General features: G+C 41.0%; 1 protein-coding gene across 1 annotated transcript in view; it reads right to left on the reverse strand.

Moving 5' to 3' along the window:
• Positions 1-23,955, reverse strand: part of large2 (LARGE xylosyl- and glucuronyltransferase 2) — an 89,185-nt gene extending 65,230 nt beyond the window's left edge. The window contains exon 1 of the mRNA XM_072695572.1: positions 23,352-23,955. The gene's annotated coding sequence lies outside the window, so the exon portion shown is untranslated. The remainder of the gene's footprint in view (positions 1-23,351) is intronic.
• Between the last annotated feature and the right edge of the window lie 977 nt (positions 23,956-24,932).

Here is a 24,932-nt window from a genome sequence, read left to right on the forward strand (position 1 = left end):
ACACTGCCTCACTGAGCTCCATAATAAAACCATATTTCTGTACAAACTGACGCCAATACACAACATAATTCTCAAAAATATGGTCATATATATATTAACATGAACATGTTAATATATGAATGTTTTTAATGTTCTTCATTGCTAAGTCCTACAGACATAAATGAAGTCGCAAAGTGTAAACTTTAGGGTTAGGCCACGCCCACTTACAGTACAGATCTGACTACAGGTACAAATACAGATATTCTGAGCACAAAACAGATATATATATATATATATATATATATATATATATATATATATGTAAGTGTAATATGAGATAAAACAGTGATGTTTACACCAGCCACAAGCGACAGATCGTTATGCAGTTTGCCTCCAGCCCATTAAATCCAGCCACATTTCATCAAAACATCAAAAACAAGAAAGCTGTATGACCTTTCCTCTCATTTGTCATAAGAACATGAACTAATACAGTGGAAATCACTAGACTATTGGAATGTTGCAGGTAGTCACATAAACATTTTGTTATTATTTGTTATTATCCATCAAAGCAACATTATGAAAAACTGGCATTTCTTGGTCTTGGGCTCCCCTTATGGCCAAGAAGTGTAATTGGCACTTTAAGCCGTCACTAAAGGACATGTTTTTCTGGGTGAGCTGAGAGATACAGAACCTTCACTGAAATGGAAAGAAGCATGCAGACTGACTGGATTTACACAAATATGACTCAGGTTATGCAGCATTATAAAATCATTGCTACCATTATCCATTCAGTGGAGCATTACAATGATTTTAAAGCTGATATTTTAAGGTAAAATGGTGTTTTTTTGAAACCCCAAATATGTAGCAGAGCACAGAAAGAGATCCCCTTCCCTTGAGAAATTCCCTTGTGGTCATTCGGCCAGTAGAATAGAATGGAGACGTGGCAAAGGACATAGTGTGAACGACGTAGCTGAATTTGCAGGTATATGTGTATCGAAGCGTATGGTCATACAGGTCTACCAGCCGTGGCCAAGATCCCAGTCTACAGGAAATTCCTGCTATTCGAAATTAAGCAAAGGCCTGCCACTCTGCTTCATATGTTCATGGTATGCAGTTCTTTTGTTCTTTTGAGAGTTTAGTTGGGGAGGACCAGTGTTGACTTCTAAAAGCAATTCCTGACTTAAAGGTAACAAATTTCGACCCATTTTCCACTTATCCAACGAGACATTCACTGCACTGTACCACCTCTTCACATTCTATGTACATGCATGTTCACAATGCTCAAAGCAAGGGCATCATTGGACCCGGCAATAAAAAGTCAATTTTATCAGAGCACAACTACAGGACACAGCACACAAATTCACTACATGCCCTACATTTTCCATAATGCTCCAGTACGAGAAGTAGTCTAGAAACGCCCCTGGCTCATAGTGAAACAAATCAGTGTGTAGAATCCTTCAGCACTTTCTGTCAGTTGCCATGTTTTTATTGGTGTACGAACAACAAACAAGGATTCGCTCTTGTTGGATGCGCTGTGTTTTTCTTTTTGAATAAGTAAGGGAGTTTATTCCGAGTGCAATTCTGATGGGTAATCGCTTAATTAATTAATTAATTAATTTGTTTGTTTGTAATCTGCACTTGACACCCGGATCGCCTTGCCCTAAGTCCTTTTTAGATATTATACAGACGTACAATCATCCTATACACAGTCACAGTATGTAAAACACAACAATAGCGTAAGTGTGCTGCTGTTTAGCTGTTTACTCAGATGAGTCCATGAGGTTTTGTTAACTAGCATTTCTTGCATGTGTGTGTCTATTTGTAGAGTGTTTTAGGCAAAAGGCTTGAAATCACATGCAACCTCAGCAAAGTGCAATTTCCACTGTGTCAACAGACAACAAAATATGTTTGTGTTCAATGGAGTTTAATTACAGTTTCTCAGTTTAACAAAAGCCCTTCAGAGAAGCACTAATCCAACAAAAACAGGCATTTTTACATGTCTAGCAGCTTAAATATAACACCAGACACAAAAGAGTGAACAAAACCTCAGTTTACCAGCATTAGTCATCATCATCATCATCATCATCACCACCAACATTGTCATCTTTCAGCTCAGGCCTGGAAAAAGTATCATTTCTGTGTCAATTTTATGACAGAAATTGAATCTGCCTTTTCTTTCCCTCTCTCCTTACCCTCTCACTACCTTTCTCCACCCTCCAGCTCTCTCTTGCTCTCTCTCTCTTTCTCTCTGTCTTTCTCGTTCTTCGCCGCCTCCTTCAGTTTCTCCTTTACTTTTCCCAAATGTAATTCGACCCGCTCCCAGTGGCTAAATTAGATCAGCACCCAATAGCCATTAGCTCCTTCATTTAGAGATCTATGCAGTCATAAGGGCTGTTTGGAGTTAATTACGCTGCCTGTCTGCGTGTCGCCTGTGGCCACGGGCCACTCAGATGGGGAGATTATTGAGTTTTATCGCACTTTTAATGGACCCCTCCCCGTCCCCCTCGTCTCTCCTCGCCTCCATTCAGCTCCCAGAACAGGCTGTAAACCCCCATCTAAAGCTTTAACGCGGTAACACTGGGCCCTGTCCCGCTCCGATAAGGAGCCATGACAAAAGACATTGATTTGGTCCATAAGGATTAAAGAAAGCAGAAGACGCCTGCGCTCCTGCAGGTCGATGATCACCGCATGCACCATGAAAAAAGCTCATAGAGCTTGAGAGCGCCGTAAACTGTGGTGGGGTTGAACATGCCACACAGATACAAGAACAACTTTTGTTGTGAGTGACCTCCAGAGTGACCCTGCCACAGGTTACTATGATGGGAGATGAGCTGGATCTAGGGGATAAAAGAGGGCCAATCAATTAAACAATTAAAATCTGGTAAATTATAATTTCCAATTGATCTGTAGATATAATCCAAACGCTATCTTCTACCGAAAGGCCTCTGCAAATTGACCTCGGCTTATGATCGGCTTAGAGCAAAACCTTGGCAAATGTCTGCTGACAATCATCTTAGGACTAGTTTAGATGGTCTAAGCTGGTTGAAAAGCTGGTCGTCCAGGCAAAAACAAATAAACATACCCTATGCAGGTCTACCAGCTGGTTAACTTAAAATTTGACCAGCATAGTGCCTGTTTGATGGACTACATGGTTTACCAGCATGGCCAGTTTGACCGAGCTGGTCATCAAGCTGGTCATATTGAATGACACGTTGGGTAAATCTGGTTGAACAGTTTGTCAAGGTGGTCCTTGTGGTCATGCTGGTAGAAAGCTTCCTCAAGCTGCCTGAAATACTGAGAAAGCTTTAGCCTGAAGCATGTTCTAAATCAATAAATCAAATCAATGGAGGAGGGGTACATGCAGACCATTATATGGCCAAATAGTTTATTTTTTTATATTTTCCAATACTTTTCCATCATCAACATTCCGTGTAAAATTCAGAAGACACATGTAGGTTCACTGGAGGGTTTGGAAAGTAAATAACATTGTGTTACAGTCATTTGGTTGTACTCATGGTGACCCCTTATTTCGATCACTACCACTGTATATTTCTCTACTCTGTTAACCCCCATAGTTGTTTGAACTCAAATAAAGGAAGTCTGTTGTACAAACACTGTATCTTCCCACATATCACTCAACTATTCTGAGTAAGGTGAACATTTGTGGTCATTTTGAACATGGAATCTTTGAGTTGAGTCAACTCATAATTATTGAGTTTCGTTTGTTGCCATTGGCAACTGGATAGAGATTGGCCAATGCAAGTTTAAAAACTGCACACATTCAAAATAGAAACTGCACTGATATTGGATTCAATCATTACACACTGATCTGTAGGGTTTGTTTGTGCAAAATATATCTTACCCATTGACTTCTGGCACCCTCTATTTGTATACTGGGCGTGTCCTTCAGTCACTGACGCTCACAGGGCTGTGTCCTCTTTAAGTAGCCATGCGTACATTGTATTATGGTTAAGCTGTAGGAGCAAGTTAATGGTGTCTGTGGTATTGAGTGTGATGCCGTGATAGCTGTAAGCTATGGTGTTCACTCATGTGCTAACTGGCAGTAGTTAACGTTGGTCCATAAATGAGTTTTCATCTAGTATGGCTTGACACCACATCTACAGTTTCTTCTTAATTCAGTTCTGTTTTATTTTTCTTTATTCCTGTTTTGATTTTTATTCAGTGTCGACCTCAGGAGGATGGGTTCCCCTTTTGAGTCTTTGTTCCTTTATAGATTTCTTCTTCTCAACCTGAGGGACTTTTTCCTTGCCACTGTTGCCGCTAGCTTGCTCCAAAGAGGCTCGGACCCGGATCTCTGAACTGAATTTAGTTATGGTTGAGTTCACAAAGTGCGGACCACGCTAGCTGAGGCAAGGAAGAAGAAACTTGCGAAATTTGGGCTGGAGTTCTGGGGGGCTTCGAGCTGAAGCCAGACCCCTCCTTGCCATGTAGAGATTGAGTATAATTGGATCATCAGGAGGAGCAGGGGCGGTGGTGGGGTGCAAGTTTTCATCATGAGAACGAGAAGGGAGAAGAACATAGTAATGGAGGGCAGGGGTTTGGGCGTGGTCCTTCTCCCAAACTTTCAGTTATTACATAACTCCTTTTTAACGCAAACATTCAATTAAGAGATTAGGATTTTGAGAGGTTATAACATATGAGGCTTAGTTACATTCATAAGTTAAGTAAACCTATCTGGGCTTTGACTTTACTGTAGATTTTCAGTACAAATATCTTGGATTTAAGTTACAGGAACACAGCATTTTCCCTTTTCTCAGCATTACACTCTTAAACGTATAAGACCCTTAAGGACCTTTTGGAGGTTCTTCAGTTTGAAACTGTGGAAAAGCCTCTTAAGATGCTTTGAGGAACCTTTAAGCAACCATTCTCTTTTACAAACCTTGAGAAACCTGCTCGAAGGTTACTCAGTGCACCTTAAAAGGTTCCTCCACAGTTTCAAACTGAAGAACCTCCTATAGGTCCTCAAGGGTCTTATACTTTTAACAGTGTACTTATGGCTTGTTGGTTAATTTATTTATTCCTTAATTTCCTTTACACTTTAACTTTAACTTTAGGGTTTACAGTGTAGTGTGAATGAACCAGTTTACACTAGGCCTCACCCTGATTGACTCTTCACAGCTCAACCACTCGTGAGGGATGGAAGTGTCCTTTAAGGATAGACGGACTACTGCTCACACACACTTGTTCTTAAAGACATCTCTCTCTGCGGGATGGATGAAGAGTGTTAAATGATGGGGGCACCAAACTGTGGCATATCTAGAACCAATCAGCTCAATATAAGGGGTGTCCGGTATGCTGTGAGCAATGTTCTTACTTTGTCACAATGTAAAAATATTGTAGACAACTGATATAAAAGAGAAAGTATACTCTCTCTCTCACTCTCTCTCTCTCTCACACACACATATACTGTATGTGCACAGTTTGACATAAGTACACACACGTAGCTGAACCTCCTGTGAACCCTGTTAAAGCTGCCCAGATTGCTTCTCTGCCTGAAGTCTACTGACTCCACAGCATTGGGCAAAATGGATACTGAATAATTTAGAGCGCCATTAATAGTGACATAGACACACACATGGATACACATTCACTCACACGCACACACACTCATGCTGTTCACATAATTCCATCACTTTTTCTCTTTTTACCCCCAAACTGCATTTCTGCTCCTTAATTATTCTATGTAACGAATGCCTTTGCGTCTGCAACGTTTGATGAAATACATTAAGCACAATAATATTCATGTTTCCAACTTTTTTCAAAGCTTAACGCTATTAATTAAAAAGGTTTTGTTAACATGATATAAAATAATTTACTTATTTCATATCAAACCTTTATTATTTTCTGGACTATATGTGTGTCCCTGTTAGTCAAAACAAATATATTGTATATATTGTATATATATTGTATATATAAATATTTTGTATAAATCAAATTATTTGTGCGTATCCCTCAGTTTGACTTACCACCCCGTCACACTAAGCTGTTTTGTCTAAAAATAATGTTCTGTTGCTCTAAATGACTTTATATCGGAAGGGAGTTTAAGTGAGCCCTTAGGAAGGGTCCGTCAAACTCAACCCAACCACCCCGTCACGCAAAATCGAAAAAGTTTTTTTCTAATTACCTTTTTTACACTAATACAATAATTATGACATTTTGAGTTGATTGGCATGCGTGCATGTGTCAGGAAAAACCACAGACATTTTCAGATGAAATTTACCAGCCCGTCACATTTTACTGTAAATATGGCTCCCCATGTCTGAATAAAAATATTAATGTCAATAAGGATTTTATGCCTGAGGTGGGAAATATATGTTTTTATGATGATGAACATATCTTTCATGCTATGTTTGTAAATTTACTTTTGACGAAAATGTTCAACACTGCAACATGGAAATACACGTGTTTTGTAGAATGACTCCCCTAATAGCAGTCTTTACAGGAAGAACCACGCATGTGAGTCTGTCAGCAGCTGACGCAGTTCTACCATCCACCACATGCGCACATACACATGCACACACTGCTCCTACTCCTCTGTACTGTGGCCTTTGAGCTGGAACAGGAATGAGGATTCTATTTAAAAGCCTCGTCCACTCCCACAGCCGTTCCGATGCCAGTGCTGAACGAGTGTGTGTGTGGGAAAAAAATCTCGGCACAATCACAGGAGCCTCCTCTTGCTGCTCTCAACATAGCAAAGGTCACACCTTCCAGCTGAGATCATATACATTTAAAATAAACCTCACCAGGAAAAGTTGCCTTTAAGAATGCAATGAAGTCATTTTATAGGGCCCATAGTGTCCATCAGTGATGTCCAATCAGATGTAATTAATTCCTACATTACCATTTTCTAAACTTTCTTTCTTTCTCTCAGTGACCTCAAAACCATGGTAAATTTAAATTCAAAATTCAATTCAATTCTTCTTGCAGCTTATTGCTTATATATGCTGTCCAATGAACATGTATCTCCAAAATGGTGACTTTACAGGAGAAGGCAAAAAAATACATGGAATGGAAGTCAATGTAAAATAAGTACTTATTCCAAGAAATTGGGCACATTTCTATTGGTCTGTCCATCCAGAGCAGCTACAGGGTTCAAACCATAAATGGACAAAAATGGAGATATATGGCTTTCATTGGACAGCAGCGATATGAACTGTAGAATAGATTAACCCTTTAAAAGGTCCTCTCACTTTCAAGATACACCATCAAGAGGGGGATTTCCTAGGCTGCCTGGACTGCAAGATACATCATCAGAAGGAAATACTCCCAGACTGGTCAGAGTATCCTTTTAAAAGTCCTTTCAGCTTCATGATACATCATCAAAAGGGGGCTTTCCTGGACTGGTCTACAGCGTCCCTTTAAAGGTCCTCCCACTTGCAAGATGTATCATCAAAAGGTTTTTTCCTGGGGGTCATAGTGTCCCTTTAAAGGTCCTGGCACCTGCAAAACACATCATCAGAAGGGGGGTTTCCTAATCTGGCCAGAGTGTACCATTAAAGTTCCTCCCACCTTCAAAACACATCATCAGAGGGAGATTCTGCTGGGCTGGCTAGAGTGTAACATTAAAGAGCCTCACATCTTCAAGACATAGCATCAGAAGGGGATTCTCCTAGGCTGTCCAGAGGGTAACATTAAAGTCCCTCCCACCTTTAAGAAACATCATCAGTCAGGGGTTCTTCTAGGCTGACAAGTGTGCTCTATTAAAAGATCTGGGCTCACCAAAGTATCCCTTTAAGGTTCCTCCGACTTTTAAGATGTATTGTCAGGCAGGGGTTCTCCTAGGCTGTCAAGTGTGTACCATTAAAGTGCCTCCCACCTTCAGGACACCATCATCAGAAGGGGGTTCTCCTGGGCTGTCCAGTGGGTATCTTTAAAGTGCCTCCCACCTTCAGGACACCATCAACAGAAGGGGGTTCTCCTGGGCTGTCCAGTGGGTACCATTAAAGTGCCTCCCACCTTCAGGACACCATCATCAGAAGGGGGATCTCCTGGGCTGTCCAGTGTGTACCATTAAAGTGCCTCCCACCTTCAGAACACCATCATCAGAAGGGGGTTCTCCTGGGCTGTCCAGTGGGTACCATTAAAGTGCCTCCCACCTTCAGGACACCATCATCAGAAGGGGGATCTCCTGGGCTGTCCAGTGGGTACCATTAAAGTGCCTCCCACCTTCAGGACACCATCATCAGAAGGGGGTTCTCCTGGGCTGTCCAGTGTGTACCATTAAAGTGCCTCCCACCTTCAGAACACCATCATCAGAAGGGGGTTCTCCTGGGCTGTCCAGGGGGAACCATTAAAGTGCCTCCCACCTTCAGGACACCATCATCAGAAGGGGGTTCTCCTGGGCTGGCCAAAGTATTCCATTAACATTCCTCCTACTTTGGAGATACATCATGTGTGAGATACATACAGGATGTTCCCTTAGGCTGGCTGAAGTGTACCATTAAAGTTCCAACAGAGTTCTCAACTTCAAGAGAGGCATCATCAGAAGGGGGTTCTACTGTGCTGGCCAAAGTACTCCAATAAAATTTCTCCCATGTTCGAGATACATCCATACCTTTTCCTAGTCTGACTGGAGTGTAAGCCTACCTACACAACCTTTTAAACATAACCCTTAGGGACTAGCAGTCAGTACATCCATGAAAAACAATGCCGTGCTATTCTTAAATTACAGTAATGAAGGATGGAAGTCTGGAACTGCCAGATATTGTACTAGTGATACTGAGATCAAATGAGTCTGCTGTACATACAGCTGCTTTCATTTGTGAATGTGTATCTGCTCTGTGCAGCAGTGTCTTCACCACAGATTCTGCCGTCCTGCTTTGTGTTGGAGCGTCTCTCTGGCACTGGCCTGTAGGCTCTTGCTGACCGGGGCTAGGGTCATTAAACCAGACTCGTCACAGAGCGAACAGCTGCTCACTACTCTTACTGAATATTTAATATGCACACCCTCGCTCTTCAGCGCCCTACTTTCCCAGTCTGTCAGCCCAGCCCTTAGTCAGCACTAGACTTCAGTGCTCTGAGGATTCAGGCTGTGATTTGTCATGCGATCTGTGGGATGGGGAAAGTGGCAGCAGAGGAACGACTGAGTTCAAGGCGAGAGAGTGACAGAGTTCAGAGAGGTCTGGGCAACAAACCAACCATTCCAACAGCCCACCAGGCAGACACATGACACAGAGAAGACACATGTGTGTGTGTTTGTGGAGTGGTGGCTGAAGTGGGTGCTGTGGAGTGACAGTTGCAGTGGGCACTTTAATAAAAGCCTCTCTCTTGTAGCTTCCTTGCTCGTGTACAGTTAGAGACTGCAGCTCATCCTTTGATGCACTCCTCATGTTAGGCATTATCTAGTCTTTCGTTAATAGACTGATTCTGACCAAAGAGGCACCCTCAGCCACAAAAAAACACCAGCCACGTGCTGTGCCTGACACTAGAAGTGTTCACAAGTTCACAAGTCATTTGAGTAGAGCCTGGAGTCTCTGAAGTGCATGTCTGAGTCACATCTCAAGTCAAAGGAAAGACACTAAACAACTTGCCTATTGTGGAATATCATGGAATAGGTTGAGCAAATCCAGGTTGAGTCTTAAGTTTTTGAGGTGTGAGTCCCAGTCAAGCCTTGGGTCTTTGGGGTGCAAGTATGAATAGAGCTTTGAGCCTCTGGGATGCGAGACCCAATTGAGTATTGGGAATCTCGGGTACAAGTTCAAGTCCAGTCTCTAATTTCAGGGATGTGAGTCAGAGTTGAGGCTCGAGCCTCTGCAAAGATGAGCCTGAATCAGGTCTCAGGTCCTTGGGGTGCAAGTCTAAGTTAAGCCCCAAATCTCTCTGGAGTCTTGAGTCTCTAGGGTTCAAGTCTGAGTCAACTTTTAAGTCTCCGGTCTTCAAGCTGAGCTCTCAGGTCCCTGGGGTGCGAGTCCGAATCATGTCTCAGGGTTTTGGAGTTAGTCCAAATCAAGTCTTGGGTCTTTGAGGTGCATGTCTGAGACTAGTCTTCAGTCAAATGTTTAATTCTGCATTGAAACTCGGACCACTAGGTTGTGAGTCTAAGGAGGTTTGAGTCTGGGTAATTTCATAAGTCACTAGGATGCAACCTGAGTCTAGGTCAAGTTTAAAGTCTCTGGGATGCAAGTTAAGTCTCAGGTTTTTGGGGTGCAAGTCTGAATCTCTGGGGTCTAATCTTGAGTGACTGGGGTGCAAGTCTGAGTCTTAGGTTTTTTAGAGTGTGAGTCTGAGTTGAATCTTGAGTCACTGGAGCACAACTGCTGGTCATGTCTCAAGTCTTTAGTGGAGAAGTAGTTTAGCCTGTAAACATTCCATTGTACAAAAGGAAACCCTGTTAAAACCCTGTCGATTTGACACAATTATACAACAAGCTAAATAAATAAAGAACAAACCTTTCATTGTAGAAAATCCTTCAGTCTGAAAGACAGAACTGAAGCTCTACATGCAGTAAACACAGTTTTTAGAAGAAGTAAAGAGGCAAAACAACTTGCAAGTAGATATGAAGGTTAATCCATCTGAAGTCTTAAAGGAACTGTAACCTTAGCTAGATTGGCTGTTGCGTTAGCTAGCATACTTACTCTTTAAACAACATTATAGCCAAGTTGATTTGCCTCTTTTCTTCAAACACCACTTTTACTGAATGTTGTGCTTTGTTCTGCTTCTTCAGACTGAAGGATTTTCTACAATGAAAGGCTCGTTTTTTGAAGCCATGTTGAACCTGACAGGTTTTTATTTAAAAACCGTGTTAAACCTGATGTCACTGTGAGCTGTGGGAGAATGGATTGCAGTAATGACCACACACTGTCAAGCAAAGTCACACAAGTCCGGTGTCAAATTAAAGGTTTAATTCATTTAGTACATTACGTTGACAGTCTTAATTTAATTAGTTTTGTTCAGGCTGAAATTTCACCAGTCCTAAGTCTAATTCACTAAGAATAATTCACATGACCGACTCGCGACTCAAAGCTCCAGATTGGCCATATAGTTCTATTTGAATGCCACTGCTGTGTTAGGTATGGAACCCTGCTGGTGACGTCCCACATAAGTAAAAGGGCCATGGTCACTATTTTTTTTGTCATAAATATTAGTTTTTTCAGTTAAACTCATGGATGTTAAGAAGGACTTTCCAAATTATTAAGCAGGCCACAGGTTTCATGCAACATGGAAAAGAAAAAGTATTTCTCTGCTGCCGAAAAGCGTCAAATAGTGCAATGCCTTGGACAAAGTATGAAAAGATTCAATGTTTTACAAAAAGTTAAGCATGATCATCATACTATGAAGGTGTGAAAATGACTTTGTCAAAGTATATAGTTTCTTACTGAGTGCTTTCTTCCATGGTACAAAAAGAAGAACCATGCCTTCCGTAGTAAAATCATCTTCATACAGGACAATGCACCATCTCAGGCTGCAAAGAATACCTCTTTGGAATACGAAAGAATACCATTATGGGCATAAAAGGAGAGAAACTCTTGGTGTGGCCATCATCCTCCCCTGACCTCAACCCTATTGAGAACCTTTGGAGTATTCTCAAGCAAAGGATTTGAGGGTGGGAGGAAGTTCACGTCAAAACAGCAGCTCTGGGAGGCCATTCTGACATCTTGCAAAGAAATTTAAGCAGAAATTTTCAAATTCACAAGTTCAATGGATGCAAGAATTTAATTTGCATAATCATTTGGAATTAGATTGTTAAGTCATGGGAAAAAGATCCTATGTCGTGGACGACATCTTGTTCCCACACCTTTAGTCATGGCCACAACCTAATGTTAAAAGCGGGTCTCTGGAGGGGGGCGTTTGATCATGGTCCACCACCCTAATATTGTAGATGGCTGGAGGGTAACTGTAGACGACTGGTAACGGTGTAGCTGTGTAAACGAAAGATACTAAGAAACATGACTGTGGAATAGAGCATAGCTGCTATAGCTATTCCTATATCAATCTGTGAATTTATACCTATATAATCCCGGTTTATTATCTTGTTGACATGATGGACGTGGACTTGATGTTGGATGACCAAAGTTTGATGTCAGAACATATTGATGTCTAATGCCAACATTAGTTTGACATAGAATAGTGATGACAGCTTATGATATTGATATTTTATGTTAAGTTGCAATGTTAAGTAATCAAAATCCAAAATCTTCCAAACGTCACATACCATAAGTGTATACACTATACATTTAACATACACATATCCAACCCTTCCATTGTAATTTAACCTGTAAATTACTTCATCTGTATATCATGTCTATAGTATTTTTTATTCCATCCTGTATATTATGTTTACAAACACTCAATAATTTATTCACATGTATATTTGTCCAAATCTGCCTATATTTGTGCCAAAATGCCTATATTTTGTATATACTGTATTTATTGTACGTTCTGCACTTGTTGCTATTTGCACTTCTGGTTCAATGCTAAACTACAGTCCTTGTACTTGTACATGTGTAATGACAATAAAGTCGAATCTAATTTAATCGAATCTATAACATGTCATATTGATGAAAAATAAACATTTAGTTGTGAGGTATGATCACCAAAATCCAACATCTGCTTAACTTCATAATGTTAATATCCACACAACGGGTTATTTTATGTTTTTACACGTTGACATGTTGTTGGTTTTAACTTAACCAAAATTCAACAGCTGTCTAACACTGGAGGCCGATGTCAAGTCATATTGTTTTTGGACGGATATGAGACTTAGATTTCCAACCAAAGCTGGAATGTCTGTACAACGTTGGTTTTTGACGTCTACCCGATATTCATTTTCAACTAACATTCAATATCTGTTTGATGTTAGAATCCGCCTGAGTCTGATGTTTGAGTCTTTCTGATGCCTGCTGGGATGGGTCTACGTAGTAAGTAAAGCAGTGTTTCGGAGTGCATTGTTGGGGTTTCTAATAAAGTGGCCAGTGAGTGTATATACTACATATGAAACAGAACGTATGAAAACAGTTGTATGAAATTATAACAGGCCCAAAGCATACATCTCTCTCTCTCTCACTCCTGGTCCTGAGGGAGAAGGGCTTCTTTAAGGACTGATCTCAGATCTCCATGAATCTGAAATAAATCCTTGTTCTTGGAAAGCTTCCCCCGCTCTGTATCCCACTCCTCACCTTCTGGGTCTTTTCATTTTCTCCTCTCTCATTCATCTCCCTCTGCATGTGCAGAGAGAATGGATGAATGCAGCTCGATATAGCTCACTACGTTAGTGAACAGCCTCTGTGTGTACTGAATCATTTCCTACCATGCAGCATGTGACCATGTGTGTTTATCTTTTGAGATGTTTTAAATAAACTACTGTGGTTGAAATTATGAAATCTCTCTATACATTAAAAGCTGAGATACATTAAAGGGTTTTATTGTGCTTTTTTTTTTACAAATGAGATTATCCCCTTAATGCAGAAAGGCTTATTACACGCTAAGGCGTATTACTCAGTAACTACAGGGACTTCTGTATAAACTGGTAACAGAAGTTTGTAATAACACTTTTGACTCATCGGCAGGCCATAGGCTTTTTAAAGTGTTAATCTGGTAATGAGTGTTAATGAGCTCATTGTTTTCATAAAAAAATAATCTATGCATTTAGGTGCACTATATGGACAAATGTAATGGGACACACCACTTAACCATTGAATTCATAAAATCAAGCACCTAGCCATGCAGTCTGCCTTCACACACATTAGTGGAAAAATGTCTGGCCCTAAAAAACTGTAATGCATGGTACTGTAATAGGATGCCACCGCTGCTACAAGTCAGTTGGTTAAATTTCTTCCCTTCTAGATATACCATGATCAACTGTGAGTGGTATTGTTGAAAAGTGGAAGCGTTTAGGAACCACAGCAACATGTAGGTGTAATGAGCACATGTCCCAATACTTTTGTCCATATGGCGTATGTCCACCCATTCAGCCTTGAGCAGTTTAGGCCTGACCATTTATACAAAAGTTTCAGTCCGGGGTGCTTTTTGGATGAGGTACAGGCAACCATAACAGAGGTTAACTGCATATACAGTACCGTACCAGAGGTGATGAGCCCATTGCTGCTGACTGTTGGGACAAGGTTTGAGGAGTCAGAGTAATTATAAAGCTTTGAAATTTGCATCACCTGGCCTTTCGTAATGAGGACTGTGAACAAGCCATAGCCCTAACAAGCTAATTAAGAACTGAGAATCAGGAAAAGTTCAAAATCGTTTGGGGTGCCCAATATTTGATAAAGTGCGTCTATTTTCCTTAAAAAAACAAAAATAATACATAAATCTTGCTTTAAAGAATGTTCAAGGCTTTTGGAGATCAGTTCATCTTCTACTCATTTAGCTATTCACAGAAGCAGACATTTTGACCAGGCATGCCCAAACCTTGAGTATCAGTCTTAAGAGGAAATCAGCAAAAACAACCTGTTTAATTCAGCTCAAATTTCCATCCAAAGGGATAAATGGCTGTTTATGGCCATGTGGAACTGAACAATAAAATGGTCTCTGGTACATAAACCCACACAAGTGTCCTAAGTGGGCTTCTCTGAGAAGGATAAAACAGAGTTGTAAAATTTGACCCCATTACATGCAGGGTCATTTACCTGAGCTGTGAACATCAGGGCTATGGAGCAAGCAGTAAACTCTCAGAGAAAACGGGGGTGCGGGAATGGCATTTTAAAAGGCATGAACGCATGCCCACGCGCATGTGTACGCCCACACTCATGTACACCATGTCCGAGGTGAAAAATGACCTTGGTAACTAATGCGTTGTGACAAAAAAAAGAGTGTATAACGCATGCAGGCTTGCAGGGGCTGATGAGGCACATTCTGCAGCACCTCCTACACGAAGCAAATACAGCTCACTCGTATAAAGGTCAACAATGAGCCTTTATATATATAGGCCAAGCACAGCTACAGCAAGCTGGACCAGAGCGAGCGTGAGTGAAACTAAAAAGGAGAAACACACCTTGCCTAGATATACACTGTAAAAACGGCCCGTCAGTTCAAACCAAAAAAAAGGCTTCATGAAAGTGCATTAAGCTTTAAGAAAATGCAGCTTAAGAAGTTCCCATTTCCAGGCAGTTGCCATGTGGCTAATAAGGTGAAACTGGGTATGCTAGGGTGTTGCAATGCGGTTTCTATGGTATTTCAGGTGGATGCTAAGGTATCGTGTTCTTAAGTGATTGTCATACTATACCAGGCGGTTGCTAAAGTATTTCAGGTGATTCCTAAGCTGTTTTAGGATGTTACTATGGGAGTTGCTACTGTATGTAGGTGGTTGCTAGGTTGCTGCTATGTGATTTTTATGGTATTTCTGATGGTTGCTAGGGTGTTGCTATGCAGTTGCAAAAGTATTGTAGGTGTTTGCTAAGTTACTGTGTTCCTAAGATATATTCTATACTATACATACCTAAGAGGTATACTAGTTGGTTGCTATGATGGTTGTATTGTTATTTCAGGTGGTTTCTAGGGTGCTGCTGAGGTGTTTCTGGAAAGGAAATATGATTTGAACATGATATGATTTGTTTAATACGTTTTTTTAGATTATTTAATATGTTTGATGATATCGCTATAAGCTTTCGTCTTCGCTCCACCTCCAGTCACTGGAAGAATAGGCCCTCACCCCTCACCTTGAAGACAAAAGCTTTGACCTCAGCAAGTGGCCCCCGAGCCTCTACAAAGGCCTCTTCACATCCCAGCCAATGCGGACAATGACCCACATCCCCTAACAATGTACCGCAGAATGTGTTTCTGATAAGTGAATTGGCGAGTCTGTCATAGTATTTTTATTAACAGCAAACTGTATAAATGTAAGTTATATCTGTTTGGTGTACTCTGTAGAATCACTACCCTGTAAATGCTGTAATGCAGGATGGTTACAGACCAATCAGTTAAAAACTTAAGCTAAAAGTATCTTTAATGAAATGCATTAGAACATTTTTGCATTATGTTTGAGGTGCTGACGGAAGGACAGATGGCAGTTCCTGTTGGTATACATTTGTACAGTACAATAAAATGCTTCTATTGGCATAGTCCAGCTTAGAGGACCTGGGTGTTGAACCCACAACCCTATGATCAGCCCAGCTGAGAAAGCTGGCTTCAGAGTACAGGGTCAGCCATGCTAGAGCACCCCTGGAGTAGAGAGGGTTAAGTCTCATGCTCAAAAACCCAACTCTAGCAGCTTAGTTAATCAGGGTACCGAACCCACAACCCTGTGATCAACCCAGCTTAGATAGCTGGGACCAGAACAGTCAGTGATTCTATGGCATACCTGGAGCAGAAAGCGTTAAGGGCCTTGCTCAAGGGCCCAACTGGGATGCTTATTGGACTCAGGATTTGAACCCACAACCCTGTGATGAACCCAGCTTAGAAAGTCGAGAATAGAGCACAAGGTCAGCCATACTACAGAGACGATTTGAGACCTTGTCCAGGAGCCCAACATGGATGCTTAGTGGACCCAGGTTTTGAACACACAACCCTGTGATTAACCCAGTTCAGAAAGCCAGGGGCAGAGCACAATGTCAGAGATTTTATGGGAAAAGGACCTTTCTCGAGGGCTCAGCAGTAGCAGTTTAGAAGACCTAGGTTTTGAACCCACAACCCTGTGATTAATCCATCTTAGAAAGTCGGGGTCAGAGCACAGGGTAAGCAATTTCACAGCATCCCTGGAGCAGAGAGGGGGAAGGGCCTTGCTCAAGGGCTCAACAGTCTCAACTTAGAGGAGCTGGGTATTGAACCCACAAACCTATGATCAACTATAAGCCTAGATGTCTTTCCCAATGACTCTTACTGTGTGACCAGTGAGGATGGTGTTAGGGCCTTGTTTGACCTGCTGTTGAACGGAGCGAGCAGAGGGATGATTACAGCAATTCTAATCACACGCCACAGGAGGTTATTGACGACAGTGGAGAAAAGAGCCTCTAACAGTTTATCATCTGCTTTGGGGCTCGATAGCCCAGTGTGCCACACCACAGGAAAACAAACAGCAGCACAAAAAAACTAAACACAAACCAGCAGTCGATAGAGCTTTCAGAGCCTCATCATTTAATGCCGGAGCACAAGTGTGTCACTCCTTTCAGTGCAAATGAGCGAGCAAGCGAGGCAAGAGCACTTGGGGAAGTATTTCGTGTCACGAGCGCACCGTGGCATCAATGTTGGATGAACGTCAGGACGAACACGCTGTAAAGACTGGGGTTCTGTTCCAGGCCTGATGTCGCTTTCTTGTAAAGGAGAAGGAACAAAGGCAGTTAGTGGTTAAATATTTAATGGGAAGATTTATATCAATTTTTAATCCTCAGGACTGTTTCCCCCTCGCTTCCTCCTCGCCTGGCCCAGGTCCCAGTCCGAGCTGCTGCGGAGCATGCAAACATCCATAGCACCAACGTCTAATGAAATAATTGAGCGTGGTACAGCGCCGGGAACACTCCCGCACACACATGCACTGTCCTATAAATCTCACACTGCTCTCAGTTAAGATGCTGTAAAAAAGGTGCTGGCTGTGCCGTTACTGCCAGACTGACTGACATCAGCTTTGTTGCTTATCTTAGCCACTCTGCAGTCTGTCTGCAGGAACATAAACTAGTGATTGACGATCACTTTGTGATTACTTTTATTTATTTATTTAGCTGCTTAATTGTTTGGTACCTGAATTCGTTAGTGACTCCTCACTCATTTGTGTTTGTTCGTTTGTTTATTTATTTATTTATTCTGAAGTTTTATCAGCTTAATTGTTTATTTGTTTGTTCAGTTGAACAGAAATTAAGTCATTATTTTGTTTATTCATGAATTAACTGTTCATGTAAAGAATTCACAGATTGTTTCCTTAAACATTCATAACTAGCTAGTTAGTTAAGTTAGTTAGTTAAGTTAAGAATATGGTTTAGTGGTTACTCATCAATTCTGTCTATTTATTTATTTTAAATAGACATATTTTACATTATTTATCTATTATTTTATCTATTTGCCATTGTTAAATGTAGTTGTTTAATTCATTAACTGTACTTATATATTTCTGCAAATATTTAACTGTATAGTTAAATAATTTGTGCTTTTGTGAATTACTCTAATATATTTAGTTATTTAACTAGCTAGTTAGTTACTTTATTATTTATGCATTTGTTTGGTTAGGTAGTCGAAAAATGATTTATAATTACTAATAATAATGTATTAATTTATCATTGTTTAATTGCTCATGATATTGTTAATTCTTTATTAAATAATAATTAGAATGTAATAAAGAACAATTTCTATTTATTTCTTTTTTTATTTATTTATGTATTTATTTAAGTACTTTTTCTAATTATTATGGAGGCTATTTCATTATTTTTTGTCAATTTAATTTATTTATTTGTTAACTTAGCTAGTTAAACAATTCTTTCAAATTCATTTTCTTTATTTATTGTTGAAATGTTCTTATATAATTGTTTAGTCTATTGTTTGTTTTCTTATATGTTCCTTTTTTGTGGTTATTAATTACATACTTTTATGTACTTAATTATGTATATTATTTGCATGTTTTTATTTTTTTTTTATGTATTTATTTTTTTTATAAACAATAATCAATCCATGTTTAATTTCTTATTTAAGTTATTTTAAATAATACTGTGGTAACTACTCGATTAATTTTGTGATTGGCTGATTTATTGCTTGATTTTGTTTAATAAAATAAGGTTTAATATGGAGGTACTTTCCATATCTCCACTAAGAAAACCTGTTTTTATCACTCTGCATAATCCATTGACCTCAGTGGCCCTCTTAAAGTGTTCTGCACTGTACAGTATGTCCTGTGTGCATTTTACACTCACACACACACACACACACACACACACACACACACACACATATATATATATATATATATATATATATATATATATATATATATGGTGAAACAGTATTTGAAGTGTACAGCAAACACTGACCCCATCCTCTCATAATTACGGCACAAGCATGTGATGCTTTTCCGGTGTGTGTGTGTGTGTGTGTGTGTGTATGTGTGTGTATGGAGTGTGCGTGGGTGGTAAAGCAAGTCCAAGTTCAGCATGTATTGATTCAGATCTGAGTGTGATGTTGTGTAACGCTGTGCGCACGCTGAGCTTCACTCTCGTCACTATGCAGCTGTAAGGCAGATTTCCCTCATAAACACAGCCACACACACATACATGCTGCTGAAAATGGCTTTTTAACAGACTGATAGGAGCTTAAAGCTCCTTGCTGACCTCTGCACCCACAGGCCAAAAGCACCACTCAATGAAGCCCTGAGTTGCATAATTCCCTCTCTAAACAAAGACTGCCCTCATGTTGAAGCTACAGGCCCTGTGGGGAGCTTTTCCATTAGGACAGAAGGACACAGCGATGGCCGTGGACCTGCCAGGAGGAGAGTGAGGCTTATTCACCAGTGTGAATTCATCCTCGTCACTACATGGGCTTTCGATAGAGGAGCTGATTACAAATTATATACACACGTCACAGACTGCTGGTGCGTAGGTACGTGTGTTTGTGGGTTGTGCATGTTTGTGCTCATGTGTCATAGTTTGTGAACTACAGTTCAGTTTAAAGGAAATATAGCCCCCCCCCAACCCCCCCGACTCTGCTTCCAGTGGGGGAGGGTAAATACACAAATATATATATCTCCCAATTTCAATGTGCCAATAACCCACCCGTTTATAGCTCACCCTAGCACTAGCAATGCTCCCAACACTACAAGGGCAAGTACTTAACACATGATTTTTCCACTACATGCGAAGCCAGGCAGCCAACACACTCGGCGCTAACACCAGCACCAGCATCCAGCACTAGCTAACAGACTCCTGTGCCAGCCACCATCACTTTAAGAGAGCATCATCTACTCACCCAGAGACAGCACGGATAAAAGTGCCATCTCAGACTCCGGGCACTGATGGCAAAGTAGTATGGTTTAGAATTCAAACTCACAACCCTCCCGGTTGCCACAGTGGCAATGCATTAGACCGCTGAGCCACTCCTCCACACCTTTTCAAGCTGCCGCTTGAACACAGGTCACTGGAGTTTAACACACTTGCTGGAGAACACAACTGCCAGCTGACAGACACCCACATTGACTAGCATCACACTGACTGATGGGGCTGGGAGAAGGTTTTTAAGGTCAGATGAGATGCTTCAGCATAATCTCAGACTGATGCCAAACATGTCAGAGCTGAACTCAACATGGACTCTACTGTGGCATCTAATCACAGCATGAGACGCAAATGCATATCTACGGTCCCTAACCACCACATGGTCAGAACATAGAAGCACGGCACTGAGGTGCATGTGTGTGTTCTGGGGTCATGCAGCTCTGTTTTTAAATCAGAATAGACTGTGCTTGATTAAATGATAGAGTCTCTCTCTCTCTTTCTCTCCAGGGAGAGCCATCTGTCATTCTCTGTGCGTCAGAGGAAAGGTAAGACAGCGTCTGGTGACCCAAAGCAAAGCAGTGTGTGTGTGTGTGCGTGTGTGTGTGTGTGCAGTAGGTGACCACTAGCTGCACGATATCAAACAGTGCTACTGTCCTGATCTGAATACTACTGAGAGTAAAATACGTACCTGTGACTGTGGAGATGCTGTAGTATTTACACTCATCAAGAATGACAAGTCAACCAATCAGTCACAGCTCTCATTCATTTGTTCATTATATGTTCGTTGGTTGGTTTATTTGTTTAGTTGCTTGCCAGTGAAGCTGTGAGCATTACTTCATGGAAGATGTGCAAGGAGGTGTGGAAACCCCCGCCAGAGTTTGCCAGAGACCGCACACCTCCCATGAAAATCACACTCACGCAGTCTCTTTCTGAAGGTAGTTGCTATAGTCTAACCTCAACTGAGACAAGAGAGCTAACTGTAGGTGCCTGTGATGTCATTTTAGGATTATTGGAAAACTCTTTACACATCTTGTGGTCTGCCTTTGAGCTGAACTCGCTAGGACGGCTTGTCCTGGCCATGTTGGCAGTTGTTTTAACTGTTCTCCACCCGTAAATGATTTAGTGGACAATGGAACGGCTGGTTTCTAATTGTTCTGAGATCTTTTTAATCCCTTCCCAGACCCATATACATCTACAACCCTCTTTCTGAAGGCCAGAGAGCTCTGGAGCTTTGGATCTGGACATGGTGATCCCACTCACACAACCACACTAAATGTCTGAGGTTTAAATAAGACTGGCTCCTCAAGAATCCTCTCTAACCATGTTCTAATCATCTGCAGCTGATGTGCTGCACCTGATTCTAGGCATTTTAAGAAGTGACAAATGTAAGGGTGTCCAAACTTTTTTTCTTACAAGAAATTAGCATTTTTATTAATGATTAATTCATTTGAAAAGATAGAAAAATAATTGAATTGGACGTCACTGGTGTTGGATATATATTTTTATATATATATATATATATATATATATATATATATATATATATATATATGCAGTATATGCAGTGCCCCTTTTAGGTCAACTGGCCAGAGGGATGGGGGGTGTGAGGGTTGGAGTATATATAGAGAGACATAATAAGAGAGAGTGAGAGCGAGAGAGAGAGAGATACAGAGACAGAGGGGGAGGTGAGAAGGTGAAAGAGGGGAAAAGGCTGAGAGGAAAAAAACTGATGTAGCTTTCGAGGCTCAATGCTCCACAAGCTCTTTTGTCATCAGCAGTGAAAAGAGATACACACCCACACCTTACACACTCCTCCCTCAGCGGATGCACACTTCACACACACACACACAGACACTCCTCCCTAAGCGGATACACGCAGCAGGTCCACCACACACATATATGCTCTCTATATAAGGGTGCTGAACAACGCTCCACAGACGGCAGGGCGTGCAGGATGGTGTTAAACGCGGAGACAAAAAGAGAGAGAGTTTAGTTCTCGGAGGTGCTGGGAGCGTAACAGCTGCTGTAGGATCACACACACTCAGACCTCTGCGTTTTGCGCTCCAGTGGAGAAGAGTGTGGTTTAATTAGCAGTACCCTTCCTGCTGTATAGACCAGGCCATTACATAGCCATTAACTCATATGCATACTCATACACACACACACACACACACACATATGTATACACACACTCACATTCACAAGGTAACATTCAGCAAGTTCTGAACTCTAAGCTGGACCCATTTAAGACAGTTTAATACAGGTGGCTTACAGATGCTCAAACTGTGAACTCACTATGTGGAGAAGCTCGGATAACTGTCAGCAGCTCTAGAGGAAAGGTGAGAACCGTGTTTACAACTCAGCGAGGTGGAGTTTGGGTTGCGGTTACCCCCTTAAATATGAAAAACAGCATTTTAATCATATATAATATTACATAATATGTCCCATATGTATCTACACAGCGCACTGTTGTTCTCCAGACCAAACCTAGTACCTGTTGTTGCTCTCTTTTATTTGTTCTACATAATTAAAACATGTTTCCATTGCGTCCAACATCCTTCATGATTGGACCAATAGAAATAGCCATACAAACAGTGAGCAGACTATCTGGAGGAGCTCAGATGAACGTCAGCAGCTTTAGAGGAAGGCGAGAAACAAGTCAACGATTCTGTCCTAAAGTAGCTACAGACTGCATTACTGGTCTCCAGACCAAACCTTTTACCTCTGTGTTTGCTGTCTTACATTTATTCGACATAATGGGTTCATATTGCGTCCGTACTTTTTCACAAATTGACCAATCGAAATGATCCGTCTTCAGTTTTTAAATGATATTTTATTATACTAACTTTCTTTGACAGATGAGAAGGATTTCCCTTCTTCTGTAAAGTTATTATTTTGACAATTCAAGGTCTTGTACCAACAGCATTGTGTATATTACGTGTAATACGTATAGACTATGTATATATATATATATATATATATATATATATATGTACATTAATGTTTATCTACAAAGCATCTAAATGTATATATATATATATATATATATATATATATATATATATATATATATATATATATACAAAAATCTCATATCTCCAAAATGTCAACTTTCCATGAGATGGAAAAAACTGCTGGTCCATTCATCATGAAATTCTGACATAAGAACAAGTGCTCGGTATCGAAAAGGATAAGCCACAGTATTACCACTTAATTAACACTGTCTTGCTCTAGCACATGTTCATATTAGCCCCCAAAAAGCACACTGATGATGCAAAATGTGTGCACAGTTTCCATACAGATCAGATATACCCCATCCACACAGTGTTGTCTCTCAGTTTTTATTTCTATCCTTGTATAGAATAATGTGAAGTACTTTATTCACATTTAAGCACCACTTATTTCCATTGAATAATATCTAAATAACAAACCAGATAAGCAAATATTAGAAACAAACATGGGGAAATATGATAGAGGGTGGGAGTTCATGCTGATGGCTCTTACCTCACCGCTCCTTAGAAGTTAACTTCAGAGTTAAAGCAGGAAAGACAAGCAGGAGCACGAGAAATCCAAAAGGCCAAACATCGAACTCCTACAATCCCCCAAAAAGCCCAAGTACATCCACGTGGAGGAGTCAGTGCAGGGATCAACGCATGTTCATCCAGGTGTCCTATATCAGGTGTTTGCGTCTGAAACACTGGAGCTTGACCATGGAAAGCCAGCAAGAGAGATTTGAAATCTTTCTGGGAACCAGGAATCACACACACACTCACACACACACACACACTCAGTCTTTGCACAAAAGCAAACCAAACATACCCTCACTCTTTCAGTCCACCAGGGTGAAGAAGGAATAACCTCTATTTACGCAAAGCAGAGTTTGTCCGATTGAAGAACCCCACTGACAGAGTCCCACTGTCATGGACTGAATCCATCCACACACACACACACACACACCCTACACAATCACTCACACACACACATATCGGAATGCACTCGCTCATATACAGCTGCAAAGTGAGAAATGCTCCAAAATTCTCCAAATGTCCCTTCTCTTCCCTTCTCTCTCTCTCTCCCTCTCTCCCTCCCTCAGTCTCGGTGTGTTTCTCTAGCTCTCACTCCGCTGTGTTCTGATCTGCTGCTGAAAAGCTGAGCCAATCCTCAGCCCCTCCCCCACCAGCACTAATCCACCCCCTCCAAGCCAGCCCCTTTAAATCCGGCCATTCAGAAAGAGGCTCCCTCTCTTAGCTCCGCCTCCGTCTTCGCAACCACCCAACCTCCTCCCCCCCCCTTCTCTGCACTACTGAAGCCAGCACTGCCACAGGTTGGCAATGTACCGGCCAAAGCCAGACTGCACGGGAAAACACACAGTCATGCTTCAGCACGCTTGGAAGGAAATGAAATGCTGACTGCTGTTCGTGGCTGTCATTGAAATTGTGGCAATGCCCAGCCCGTGCTCTATTTATAACGATAAGCACAACATTTGTTTATCTCCTTAAAGGTTCCTCCAGAGCAGAAAACTGTATTTTTCTTGGCATAGTTGATAATAATGAGAGTTCGCTACATGGAGGTGACAAACTGTGAATCTTAAACACTATTGTTCCTCCTTCAAAAGCAAATCCAACCAAACGAAAACAGAGCTGTAAAGCGGGCCATTTCCAAAACCCTAAAACTGTTATGTAACAGTCTTGACTCGTTATGTTTATACCTCCCAAATTTACATAAACCTAGACGGTGACTTAAGAAGAAAATGGTGTTGATATTAGAAAGCAGCTGATTACCCCCAGATTCTGCTAGTTATGAGAATGCAGGTTGCTATGGGAACCAGGAAACCTTACCTGAACCCTTACGCTAAACCTAATCCAAACCCTAACCCTAGGATTAGCCATACGCACAAGGAAAATACCTAATGTTTATACATCAAAAAACAACTTTAGATACTCAATGTTTGGTGTGTTTATTAAAATGATTCACTGAATAATCCAATGTAATCCAATTTATCCTTTGCCCCAAATACAAAACTTACTCAACTTGGAAAGTTTTGAAAATGAAAACACGTCTTTCTCACCCCAAACCGAGGGATTA

The sequence above is a fragment of the Salminus brasiliensis genome, chromosome 13 (assembly GCF_030463535.1).
Source record: "Salminus brasiliensis chromosome 13, fSalBra1.hap2, whole genome shotgun sequence".
Taxonomy (NCBI): domain Eukaryota; kingdom Metazoa; phylum Chordata; class Actinopteri; order Characiformes; family Bryconidae; genus Salminus; species Salminus brasiliensis.